The sequence below is a fragment of the Accipiter gentilis genome, chromosome 5 (assembly GCF_929443795.1).
Source record: "Accipiter gentilis chromosome 5, bAccGen1.1, whole genome shotgun sequence".
Taxonomy (NCBI): domain Eukaryota; kingdom Metazoa; phylum Chordata; class Aves; order Accipitriformes; family Accipitridae; genus Astur; species Astur gentilis.
Window position 1 is genome coordinate 43,984,245 of NC_064884.1, and position 13,477 is coordinate 43,997,721.

The following is a 13,477-nucleotide window of genomic DNA, read 5'->3' on the forward strand; positions in this document are numbered from 1 at the left end:
CAAACCTCCGCTGATCTGCTTTTATCCCGGCTCCTCACTTTCCCTGCCGGGGTGACTCAGCTCTCACCGGCTCCGGGGACGGGTGCTGGCTTGCTGGGATGAGCTACTGGTGGCTCCGTTCCCTCCAGTGCTCCTCGCTCTGGCGCTGAGGGTGGGAGGGAGATGTTGGGGCTGGGGGCTGCGTATTCCACCCCCCCCCGCCACCGCGGAGGCTGCCCGTGGTGGCGAGGAGGGTCCCAGGGCTGGATCTGGTGGGTTCAAATATTTAGGGGACCTGGACCCCCTTCCCAGCCCCCTGTGCACTCCCACCCCTCTGCTACGTGGTGGACATAATAAACACCCATAATTAAATCTAAATCTAAGTACCCCAAAATGTCCCCCACGTAGCAGAGGAGCCAGGGTCCCTGTGCCAGGTGCCGGTGGAAGGACAGTGTCCCCACGGGTGTTTTGGGGCAATATTTGACTTCTGGCAGGAGGAGGATCCTCAGGGTTAAATCTCCTCCTGGGGCACGTTGTCGCAGCTCTGTCCCACTGGTGATGTTAAGGAGGAATCCCACCCCACCACGCCTGGGGGCTGGAGAGCGAGTGGATCCCCCCAGCTGGGGATCTCCAAGAGGGTCCCGTGGCATGGGGCAGCCCAGGGCAATCAACGAGGTGGTGGTGACACCGGATTAAAGGCAGCCCATCTTCTCCTCCTCTTCCTCCTCCTCCTCTTCCTCTTCCTCCCCAACTCCATACCAGCCTCGCACAGGCGGAGTTTTGGGTCGGGGGTCTGAAGGTGCGGATCTCAGCATCCCCAAGCCCGATCCTGTGCCAAGGGGACGCCCCATCTCCGAGCCCACCGGGGTGGGCGCGGGGACAGCACTCACCTTCTCCACGTTCCCTTGGGAGATGGGGTAAGAAATTGGCACCAAACCTTCCGGCTGTAAAAAAAAACCAAACTCCCAACTCCCAGCCACCGCTCACCCGGGGGGGGGGCCGGTTCCCAGTGACTTCGGCACCTCGAGGGCAGGAGCCGATGCCACCCAGGCACCTGCCCGGGGGACGAGCACGGGGCGCACGCCCCGGGGCCAGGTCCCAGCCCTCGTGTTTGTGTCGGCGCGGGCTGGCAGGGACAGAACATGCTGTTTTAGCAGGGTTTGGGGTTTGAGGGGTAACCCGCTGCCAAAATAAATACATCAAGTCGACTCGTATTAAATTAAAAAAATAAATCAAGGCCACGCTCGCAGCCAATTCAAAGTCTCGGTCTCGGGGCTGGAAGGTGCTGACACATGCCGAGACCCACGCGGTGGCAGGGAACGCGCCGGGCGCTGCCAGCCGGGACATGCGGGAGACGTGCCACTGCCGTCCACCTGCCCGGCGATGCTCTCGCCGTGGCGGCGGGCGCTCGGGATGCAAAGCCGAGGCGATGGAGGCTCCGGGTTTTTACCTGCCGGCTTGCCGGCACCGGCTGCCGAGGCTGATGAAAGCAGGAGGGATTAAAGGGGTGCAGGGAAGGGTGTGTGTGTGGGGGGGGGGGGGGGGGCAAGAAAGCATGTGCCAGGTAACAAACCTACAAGATCCTCCAAGATAAAGGGAGATCCCAACAGCTGTAATTACGCGCTGGAGATAGAGCGGCGCGGGGAAAGCCTGAAGCCAAGTACAGGAATTCTGGGTTAATGGCAGCCCAAGGAGAAGTTAATAACAAGCCGAACAAAGTGGGAGCAGACAGCCTGGCGTCTGCCCTCCCACACGCCACCGCTGCCACACTAACGAACAACCGCGCTATCTCCAGCCCCGTCAATAATCCCGGGGGAGCACGGAGAGACGGGGTGCCGGCGTGAGCCGGGCTCTTCTGCACAGCGAGCTGCGGCGCTGGCTTCTCCCTGGGCTTTTTTGGCTTGTTGGCTGGAGCAAAAGCCATGCCGGGGGTGGGGGGGACCGCGGAGGATGAAGGGCCATTTAGGAGCATAGAATCATAGAATAGTTTGGGTTAGAAGGGACGTTTAAAGGGAGCATCCTCTGGGAGGGGGCTGGAGCAGGTAACAGTGCAGGGGAAAGGCTGCGCTCCACAGCACCCTCCTTTCCCAGGGCCTGATCCTGCCCCATAAGGGAGCACCAACACGAGAGGGAGCAGGATTCGTCCCCTGGATGGTGTCAGACACCCCCGAAGCACCCAGGACCTGTTCCCCCGTGCAATGAATCACGGCATGAGCGAGGCGAGATGGGAGCTACCGATGGGGAGGTGACCTGAAGGTGCAGAGGTGGCCCAGGGGACACACGCACCAGGGAGGTGACAGCGATGTGACCGTCACAGGAGGGTCTGGGACCCAGCTTTGACGGGCAGGTTTCAGAGAGACGCAAGGGAAGAGAAAATTCACATAAATAGTTTTTCCCCCTTTACCTTTGCAGAGCTCCAACAACTCCAGAAGGGATCTGAAAGGGTTTTTCTGCAAAAAGATGCTCAAAAAATAGCTTGGCCCAGACGTCGCAGCCCCAGCAGCCAGCCTGGCTGGGGTTGGGCTGGTTGAAGCCCAGCTCCCTGGCCTGGGCTCGGGGGGATTTCTTGTTTTCCAGCACCCAGAGGCTCTGCAGCGAGTGTGGGTCAGCCTGGTGCCATCAAAGGGACCAGCCAAGTGGTGTAAATCAGCATTTCCCCAACAGCAACAGCTGTGGTCAGAGCCATCGCGTCGGTCAGGATTTGTGCCCTGCTTCATTGCCGGTTTGAGTTGAGATGAAACCATGTAGAAGTTAAAAATTCTTAAAACAAGTAATCATTCCCCCCTCCACCCCCCACTTCATCCCCCCTCAATAAAGCAAATATTTTGTTTTAGAACTTAAAATATTTTCCAGGACGTCGATCTGGTCTGGGTTTGATTTTCACAGGGGCTGCCGGCTGGAAATCAAAGGAATAAAAGGACCCTGATGTAAATCAGCAATGATCCACCGAGGGGGCATATAGTCCCCCTGATTGACATCCCTTCAGCCCTTGGCCCCTACTGAGACAGATGAATGAGGGAGCAAAGGAGAGGGGAAAGTTCCCCTTCGTGGCATCTTGTTTGGAGAGAAGCAAAACCGGTGCCAGCTTTGCAACCCCATAAATTCACAGAGGATGAAAATTCACACCAGCATCACCAGCTCTTCCTGACCGGCACCACTGAGGGCCAAAGCCGAGAGGGTCTCTCCCCATCCCCGCTATTCTTTGGTGAGTTTATTAAATGCCTGGGATTAATTGTGGGAGCAATTTTCTGCTGTCTGAATTCCCCATGTCACTCTTTCTCCCCTTGTGCCCTGGTGTGCGAAGCCAGTTTGGGGGATAATTATGCCCCATCTGGAAACCTTTGGGGAAGGTGTGAACCTGCTAGGCAGAAATATGACATATTTAATCAATTATTCCATTCATTAGCCCCGGCCTCAGCGCCTTGCCCTGCTAATTTGACAAGAGCACCAGTTAAAGAGGCTTTTTAACCCTCACTCGCTCCCCATCGCCCTTAACGCAGGGAGCTGGAGAGAACCGAAGCTGGAAATGAGCTGAACCCTGTCCTGCCGGGGACGGTGACATGTCGCAGCCCAAACCCTTCGCCTTCCCTTCCACGGTCACTAGTAAAGCTCTGCCCCAGCCGGCGAGGAGGCTGGCTCTGTGAAAGCATCTTGTCTGCTGATGCAAACCCAGAAAATCCTCTGGGGTGCTTCGAAAAGTATTAAAACCCCCCAGTTACATTTCCTTTCCTTCCATTCACGTGAAACTCCATCGCTTGGACTTTGGCTGTGGATCGGCGCCAGGCTGAAATTTCACTTGTCTTTTCTAAGTTGATGCTCTTCCCCCTCCTGTCCCTTCCCTGCCTTTGCTGGAACGGTGCAAAATGGCCTCTTTCTGGGAGGAGCAGATAAAAAGGATAACTTACATTTGTTGTGTTGTAAGCGGAGCACTTACATAATGGGAAATACCGGTTTGGATATTTTTTTTTTGATAACTTGAATTTATTGTGCATTTAAATAATGAACACTATTGGTTTGGATTGGTGGGGTTTTTTTAGATAACTGTTTGGGGGCTGTTTTTCCCCTAAGGGTGAGCCTTACAACAAGCCCACTTAAGATCTGGCCCAGGTTTTCTACATGATTTCCAAGGGACTCTTCCTTGCATGGATGGTCTTTCCCTTTCCTATCGCAGGCTCGTCATTTAAGAAGCTGTTATTTTCCCTTTAGTGAGACCTATTAAGGGTTTGCAACTTTAACAACATAACAAGGCAGTTAGTAATGGCTAGATGCAGCATTTAAACAAAGAGATCATCAAGCGCTGGCCTCTCAGCAGAGAATTTGAACCAATAAACCGGATTAATTTGTTTTAAAACAACCTCTTGCAGGCACACATCTCTAAAGGAGAAACTTTATAAACTTTGGGATTAGGACTGAAACGGGCAGCACCTATTTTACCACCTTAATAGCTGCCACCCTGGCAAACCAGGGTGGGGAGAGGGGGTTAAATGAGGTGTTTTCGGAGAGGTGAGGTGCCCGCCGTGGTACCCTGGTGCTGGCACAACCTCCTCTTGCTTCCAGCCATGCCTGGTGCCCACCCAGGTGTTTCTTACCCCTCATCCACTTCCACCCCAGGTGCTTGCACCCCGGGGTGATGCTCTGCCGCAGAGGCCGGAGTCCCATCGGGGCCAGATCCTCTCCCACCTCTCTGCCCATCGGGTGGGAGGAATTAAACCCCACATTTCCCCCCGAGCATCCCGCTGGCAGCAGCGCCTGTTGACATCTTTCTCTGGAAAGGGGCTTGGCCAAGGATGGAATTTAAAACCCACAGATTTTCTTTTTTGTTGTTGGGTTTTCTTGGGGTTTTTTTTACTCATTTTCTTTTTTGTTTTCTTTTTTAATATCCTAGCTGGAAAGTTGAAAGCTGTGGCTGAGATCTCCTCTGGGAGTGCTGGGCTCTATCCCTGCCATTGCCGGCTGCTCAGTGCCCCCAGCAAAGCAAACCTCCATCACCCACTGGTCCGGGTGCTAAACAGCAGAGGGGGAAATTCTGCTGATGCTGGGATGTGCTGAGGGTATCTGGGAGGCAAAACCCAAGAGGTGAACCAGGCCAGGAGGAATAGCTGAGCTTCTGGGAAGAAGAGCCCCTCTGCCACTTGTTACAGTGAAAAGATGTAATTTTTCACTTTGAAGTCAAGCTACTTTTTTTAACAAGCCCAACCCTGTTTAAATTTCAGTAAGTAGAGCAAAATTGTTCCGTTTTCTCAAAGCAAAACGTTTTGATGGGTCAGAAGTGTTGGGGGGGTGTTTCACCGTTTGTAGGATGTTTTCATTCTGTTTTTGTAAAGGATCAGGAAGAAATACCAGGGTTTCCTCTGAAATCTGACCCCTGCCCAGGCCACTCAGAAGCACTATAAAAACCTGGGGAAAGGCCAATGTCTCGGGGTCAGGGACTCCACCGACCAGACCGGTGGAACAAAGACTCACAGAGGAATCCCTGTGTTTTTTGGTGCGAAGAAACGGCACAAAATGATCTGATCTCAAGTCACAGCAAGCGGGGAGACTTGGGGGATCTTCGCTTTGGGGGCACATGTTGGGGATGCTCCAGCTGTGGGAGCATCAGCACCGCTGGCCCGGAGGGGATGCTGACCGGACAGCATTTCCACATCCAGATGCCACAGGACAACACTTGGATCCCCCATTTAGGAGCACCCGGGCCCTCTCCAGCCCACCTCCAGCCTCTCCCAACCACTGGAAGCTGCATTCGCAAGCAGACACATGCATGGGAAGGGGAAAGCACGGACAACCCCATATCCTCCGCATCCGATGCATGGTGCCCGTCTCGTGCCGCGGGACGTGTCGGGGCTTGCAGGTTGAGGGAAGAATTTGCCGAGTGTTTAAAGAGCCGACAGGAAGGGCTGGAGCTTGCAGCTGACTGCACGTTCAGTCCTTGTTTGTGAGCACTTTGTGTCGCTGATGACAGAAAATCGCTTTGTTGCCCAGGTTGTGGGGACCGAGTGACGGGAAATCTGCGGCGCTCGCTCAAATTGGCAAAGAGGGCTCCTCGGCGGCGGGGGGGAGCCCAGCCCTCCCCTGCACCTACTCTCTCCGCCAAAAATAGACAAGTAATTTAATCATCCCCCCTCCTCCCTGGATTTATATTCATCAGAAAGTGCTTTCAGTGAAGCCCTGTGTCAGACCGAGCTCGAGACGCAGTTTGTGGCTATGGGGGATGCTCGCGGGCGAGCCAAGTGTGGCTCACAAGGAACCACACTGGAGTCCCATGGCAAAAGTCCACAAGCAGGTGAACAGAAGAAGGGAGGAGGTGGTGGAAATCACTGTGACATTTTACTGATGGAACAGAAACTTTTCAACAAATACTTGGAGAGAAAAATATATATTCTGTTGACATTTCCCATATTTGGTGAAATCCCAAGCCTTCCACCAAACCCCCAAACGCACGCACAAAGTCCCTCAATGCTTTAACGAAAAGCAGTGTTCCAAAACATCCTTTTCTTTTTGGTGGTTAAGACTCTGAAAAAAATTATTTCAGGAATTTTTAAGAGGGAAAGGAGCAATAAATTGGAAAAGCTTCAACATCTCTGGAGAAATGGGTGTTTTCCAACCCCTCCCAGTGACTCGCTTCTGTGGGTTTGTTGCTGGAAGGTGCCAAGGATGGTGGCTGTGGGTGTCCTCGAGGGGATGAAGATGCCCGGCTTGTCCCTCGGTCCAGGCACAGTGTTAGGGGAGCGGGGAGATGCTCCCTGGGGTCAGACCCGCTACATTCTCCGTGTTCCAGCTTTATATTTTAGCACTGATGAAAACCGCCCTGCTAGCAGTCCCAGGCCTGACTCCCTTCTCCTCCTTTGCAGCCAACGATGAGTTTCAGAGGGAGCAGACTCGGGTCAAGCCTCGAAAAAAAATGTCATCTCAGAGTTCTCGATTTACCCGCAGAAGAGGTAACAGCAGGGCAGTTACCAGAGTCCGGCCCCGGGTACCCACATAGGCTTCCCAGGCAAGATTTTCCTCTGCCCCCCGTGATGCTGAGGCTGCCAGGGGACCCGGAGAGGCTCAGCACTGCGTGGTCACTTGCTGTCCCCAGCTGGGACGTGTGGGTTTGGAGAGACGTTAACAGCATTATAATCAGTGACCCCACATTCTTGCTAATTAACAGAGAGAAAATTAGTGGTAAAGGAAATTGTTCCTCTTATATTGCTGTTTCTGGTTTGCTTGTTTTTTTGGCTTGGGTTGGTTTTTGTTTTTTTTGTTCTCTTGTATGTACCATGTAGAAAGAATTATTTAAGCCTCTGGGGCCAAATTCCCAGGCTCGACTTAAGCAAAATTCTCAGTGTGAGTTTTTGCCTGAATAAAGGAGTCAGGGTCTCGCCCACAAGCAGAAAAGGGCAGAAGCCAACCCTCCCCTTCACTGTAAAGCAAGCTGAGCCCACGGTACCTGCTCACAGAGCAGAGCGGTGCCAGGCGATGCTCAACCCAGCCCAGATTCTCCCCTCTGCAAAGGAGGGTTCGGTCCCTGCCAAATCCCGCACGTCTCTGCAGAGGGCTTCAAGGGAAAGCCAGGCAGCTTTGAAAAGCAACCTGACAGTGCCGTGGGCATCAGACGCCCGTCTCGGGCAGGCGGGAGGGCTCTGGCAGGGATGCCACGAGGGCGGACGCTGGCAGAGCTGGCGGTGTGACATTTGGAGCTCGGATCCCCCCTAGGGCAGAGGTGTCTGGTGGCCACCTCCATCCGATGGCTGGCTAGTGCCGAGGGCTAACAGCCACCTGGTAGCATCGTCCTGCTGCACGGAGGGAGCGCAGGGTCAACCCTGCATCCTGGTCCCCTTGCAGGACCTGAGCCCTCCTCTTCTGGCCCGTGACAGTCATCTCCCTGACTCCCAGAGCCACCGTCCTTTTCCTGCAGAGCTGGAGGCAGAGCCACCCACTCCGGGGCCCAGGGACACCCCTGTCAAGCCGGGGAGCCACCACTGAGCCAGTCGGAGTGGTGTCACCTAACATGTCCCCATGCCACCGTCCTCCCTCCCCAGCACACTCGCAGGTGGTCATTAGTGGAGTTGACAATCCCGGCAGCACGCGCCGGGTATTTACATCTCTGGGGAAGCTGAACTCAAGAGGGAGGGAGAAAAAAATGGTGACGGTAGATGTATAATTAAAGTCCTATTAAGAGGCGCCTAGGAGTCTCCTAGGGAGCAGGGTGTACGAGATTGCTGCTTCCCCGACGGCTTTTGGGTGCAAAAGTCTCCCCAGGCATGGCCAGGAGGACCCGGGGGACCTGCCCCGGGGGATGTGGCATTGTCAGGGTCTCCGTGGCACTGGGACATCCCTCCCAAGGTCAGGCTGCCGTGTGGGAGGACCATCCCATCCTGTCCCATCCCCTGCAGCCTTGTTCTGACTTCAGAGATGCTGGGAGCAGGCGTCCATCCCATTACTGGCTCCCCTGGCAGCTGCATGTCCCCAGACAGCTCGAACTGGGGGCTGGGTGCCCAGCTCAGGTGCAGGGTGCTCCCTGAGTCCAAACCTCCTCGGACTGGGCTGGAGCAAGGGGCCGCCAACCTCGGACAAGTGGAGGGTCCAGCCGGCATCTTGGGCTCGGCGGGGCGAAGCCTGGCTGGAACCACACGGCTCGGCAGAGCTGTTGGAGGCGACAGGCATTTTAATAGGCAAAAAGAGGGAGTTGCTATCGCCTGATCTACGTTAGCACTATCACGGACTCAGGGTTTCACCATCTGCTACACCCCGGCTACTCCCTCTCCATCTCTCAGCCCTTTCGGTGTAGCAGGTCCTCACCCTCACTGGGAAGTCCGTGTCATCCTCAGAGACCTGCCCATGTCCTACCACGCTCCCCGGCACCGCGCTGTTCAGGGTCCCTTCGTTCAGCCCCTCGCAGGCTCTGTGCCCACCTCCGGCCATGGCCGGGACGTAGCCTGGCTCTGACCCAGCTCAGCAATCCACCTGCAGTAGGCGATCATTTTTCTTCTCCCTGGAAGTATCCTCATTACGGAGGTGACACATGAACCTCCCCTGCCACCCTGCCACCTTCACCCAGGGCTCTCCCTGGTTGCCCCTATTCAAAGGCCAAAAAAAAGCAGGTTGTGGCCAGGTTTGATCGTAAATCACACCATTTCCTCACTGCCTGCCGGATTCCAGCAACCCAGCTCACATCGCCCTCCCCTGCAGGTGCCTTTCCCATTCAACACCTCCCATCTCGCCTACCCCTGCTCTTTACAGCTCCCATATTAGTTGTGGTTCACTGGGCACTGAATGGGGACTGGAATTCCTTAATCCACCTGCGACCTGCGGAGGAGCTTTCCCAGCCCCAGCCCCGTAACCCAATCCTGCTCGGCACAAAGCCGGGAAGGCATCGCTGGCGTTAACCAGCAGTTGAATCTCACCTCCATCTGGTCCCGGGAGGGTGGGCGGCACCATGGGCACCGGCCCCTTTGAATGTCCCCCGATAGAGATTTGCTGGTGCGGAGGTCGGCCGAGCTTTTGTCTTGCTGTCGGTTTGGGAAATTCCACCTGGTCGCAGTCGGGCTTTCCAGGGATCCCATTTCATCCAGTTTGTAGCCCCAAAAGTGCCCGTGGGTTTGAGTCCAGCTGCCACCTCGCCGTGAGCTGAGCACTGAGCAGTAAGAGTGACGGAGGGAGGGTTTGGAAGTATTTTGGTTTGGTTTTTTTTAAACAGGAAAATGTCGATTCACTGGAAATAACGATTTTTGTTAGGAACATATCTGCTCACTTTGACCTGGGCAGGATTTCTCATCAAAATATTGCAGAGGTGTGTATCCATCTCATAATAACTAGCAGCCTGGGCACTCATGCAGAACAGGGGACCCCCATGGCTCCCCAACTCCCCTCCCACCAGCTGGATTTGCCCCCGCTTGGAGACCTGGGAAGCAGTGAGGGTCCACGTCTCGCACCCTCTCAGAGTCACAGTCAGCCCAAGTCCTTCACGTCAAAAGATTTTTCTTGAAAGATGTATTTTCTGTAAAAATATGTCACTGGTTTCTGCAAAGAAGCTGCCAGCCTTCCTGAGCTCTCCAGTCTCTGGTCCTTCCTGCCCCATCTATGGACATCCTTATGGAAACTCAGCTTTGGTAGGAAAATCTGGCTTTTGGCAAAGGACAAGTTTTGAATACTAACGTTAGTAAATTTGAGTGCTGTGAAAAGCCTTTGAGGTGGGAAGTGAGTCTTTCTCCAGCCCACAGAAGCTAGATTGTGAAATCATTTGAAATCGTGGCAACACAACCTGCAAATTCACTTGTACGGTCCGGCCATCACGACAGAAAACCTTGCTGTTGGGAAATAGGGATAATCATCCTGATTTTGGAAAGCTTGCGGTGGGTGGGTTTGCTTTCAAGGCAGCTGTATACCACCCGAGCTGGAGAAGGGCTCAGAGCACAGGAGGACCCAGGGGTGCAAGGAAGGTTTTCAGACAACCTCCAGCATGGCCGGGGCACGTTTTCCTTCACCTTAACTTTTGGGTTTATTTGTGTTATGAGTCTGGAAAGCACTAGCCCCTCCACGACAGAGGGGTGAGTGGGGGTGCTGAGGGGGCATCCTAGGGCACGGGGTGAAGATGTGTCTTATAGACACCTCTGAAGATGTCTATAAGACACAGCCTTAGCGACTTTCCAGTGCAAACAGCAGGAAAACAAGGTCTATCTCAGGTTGTAGCTCGAATTCAGACTCCTGGTTTTCAGCTCCCGTGCAACCATCTTCCCCCCCAGGGAGGCAGCTGAGCTGCTGAGGCCACGTGCACCTCTTTTGGGGGGGCAGAGCATCCCCCAGTGGGTGCCAATCACCCAGGGGTTGCTGACTGTGGGTGTCTGAGCACAGCTCTGCATGGGCTGACGTCGAAGGCACTTGTGCACGTGTGTGCACGGACCGGCGCATTGCTCGAGCACGCGTGCACGTCTGTGCAAACGGGGGCCCGCCAGCTGCGCGCTCGCTCTCACCTCCACGTCCCCCGCAGCCTGTCCTGGCTCAGGACGGAGATGCCCGTCCGAGCTCACGGCGGAGAGCCGCGTCCCCTTGCCAGCCGCCTGCCACCCGCGGCCTCGTGCCGGGGCGTCTGGCTGAGCTCAGCTCCAGCTGCGGCGACGGGAAGACGAGGTCAGAGGCAAGTGCCCGCTTTCCATTTACTCCGACTTTCCGCCCCTGCATCCCCCCACATCATCCCCGTGAGTAATAGGGAGCGGCCGTTCCCGTCTGGGCCAACGGGAGATGGGGCCACCCAGGGCCACCCCTCGGCCCAGGAAGGCAGCTGGCAGGCAGCGAGGAGGAGGAGGAGGGTGATGAGGAAGGAGACTCTGGGCTTTCCTGTTCCTCTTGGCTCCCCGGGGTTGTTTGGGGTCCTGGACTGACACCCCTGGGAGCCGGCCAGCTCTCTTAGTCACACAGGGAAGTGTGGAGGCTGGAAAGACCTGCAACCCTGCCAGGGTGGTGGAGGGGACAGAGCGGACAGGACTTCACGGATGAGCACCATTGCTCTCCGCTGCAAAGGAGCCACGAGGAAGCATTTGGGACTTGAGAGGTCTTGGCCTCTGTTCCTTCCTCTTGGCCCAAAATCTCACCTTTCTTGCACTGTGGTGGTGGCATCTCTCCTTGGACGGGCTCAGCGCACGGTGTCCCACCCCCAGGGCTCCTCTTGGATGCTTCGACTACGGGGCCCACAGGGTGGAGGTTTGTGGCTGGAGGAATGCGGGAGATTTTGTGACAAAGGTTGGGTTCCAAACTTGCAGTTTTCAGAGCTCAAAGGCCAGCGGGTGGAGACTAAGGAGGGACAAAAGCCCTAAAAAAAGGAAGAAAAATAATACTGAACACCTGGATGCATCGCACCAGAGACTGGGGGATTTCAGGAGTGAGGGCAGAGCTATCAACAAACCAGTGCTCCTGCCTCCCTCCCCATCCCAGTCCACCACGGTCCATCCTCTCCAGGCTCCGCAGCCTCACGGGGAAAGACACAGTGATGCCTCTTGCTCCCCCGCACGCACTGTCCTCCGGTGTTTTTTATATTACCTGTTGTAGTATTATAAGCTCTGACTCAGGACTCCCATAAATCTTTCCCTGGGTGAACTGCACATCCCTTTTCTGTTCAGGGCTGCTCTTCCATACCACGCTGTAATTTCATTTCCTGGTGCACTCTGGCCCCAATGTGATGGATAGTTAATTAGTATTCAGGCCAGCTGGTTGCCTTGGAGAAGCGTGCCACCATGCTCCTCCATCCTCTTCCTCTTCTTTGCTTTAGGGGAAGCAGGGAAGGATCATCACGTGGGGAAACTGAGGCATGCAAAGGTGCAGGATCAAGGTCAGTAACTTCTCTGCTTGCAGGAACTCGCCGGCCAGTCGGACGCGGCCCAGCAGAGACAGGCACCATGCCTGAAGCGCTGCTGGGCTCTCAGCAGCCTTTCTCCTGCCTTCCCAAGGGAACAAGCCCAGGTTAACACTAGATGGCTTTTCACACCTGCCTTACTCACCCGATCGGTTCTAAAGCCCTTCACGTAACAGGGCTCAACTACGGCACTGATATAATGCGGGCAGCAACGATAACTGAAGGGAGCAGGGAAAGGCACGGGGTGTTTCCCGGCAGGTTACATGCTGCTGTGCATTCCTGCGCTGGCTGGTTCAAAGCCAGCTTGATTTGGTCATGCCTAAAAGCCCTCACCACCGGCAAAATCAGTGCTGCCCGCCACAGCAATGACACCAACTCACAGAAACCGTAGCGAGTGCTGAGGGGTCTCTGCTGGCCACCAAGGGCTGGACACGCTGAAAGGACCAAACCGTTCTTCAAGGTCAAACCCAGCCACATTTGCAAGAGACAGTTTGGGGCTCGCCTGAGAAATACGGGGGGGATGGCGACGCACGTGTATGTGAACACGTATGTATGTGCACAAGTACGCGTGCCCTGGTGCTGTCACCTCTCTGCCCCGGTGACGTGACATCTCGCGACTGCTGCAGCCAGTTTGCTGTTAAGAGGCCAAACCAATGACCTGGAATTAAAGTGATTTTAAGGTAACTCCTTTCCTTTACGCGTGCCGCTAAAGTCACAAGTAAGAGCTGACCTACCAGCCTACAGCCGGGCCAGCCTCCCCGCCGTGGACCCCGAGCAGTGCCGGCTGCGGGGACAGCGCTGTCCCGGTCCCCGGGAGCATCCCCGGGTCCCCCGGGAGCATCCCCGGCCCCCGGCCCCGCTCCATCCCCGGGAAAGGCGGCCAGACTGCAGGTAACGTTGCCATCTAGTGGTTTCCCCACCTCGAGCCGAGGGAAGGAAGCCACTTTCGGGATAATTTGGGAAGAGGATGGAGGGGTGGGGTGGGTGTGATGCAGTACAGGTGTGCTGGTACCCGAGTGGTACCCGGTGACAGCCCAGCGGTACCCACGCCCGGGGGCACAAGGGCTTGGATCATCTGAGGATGTGATGGGCAAGCTTCGGCCTCTCCGCTCAGGCAGCAGCATCCCATCCTCTTCCTCGGGGGCTTGGACCATGCAGCAAGCTCCTACC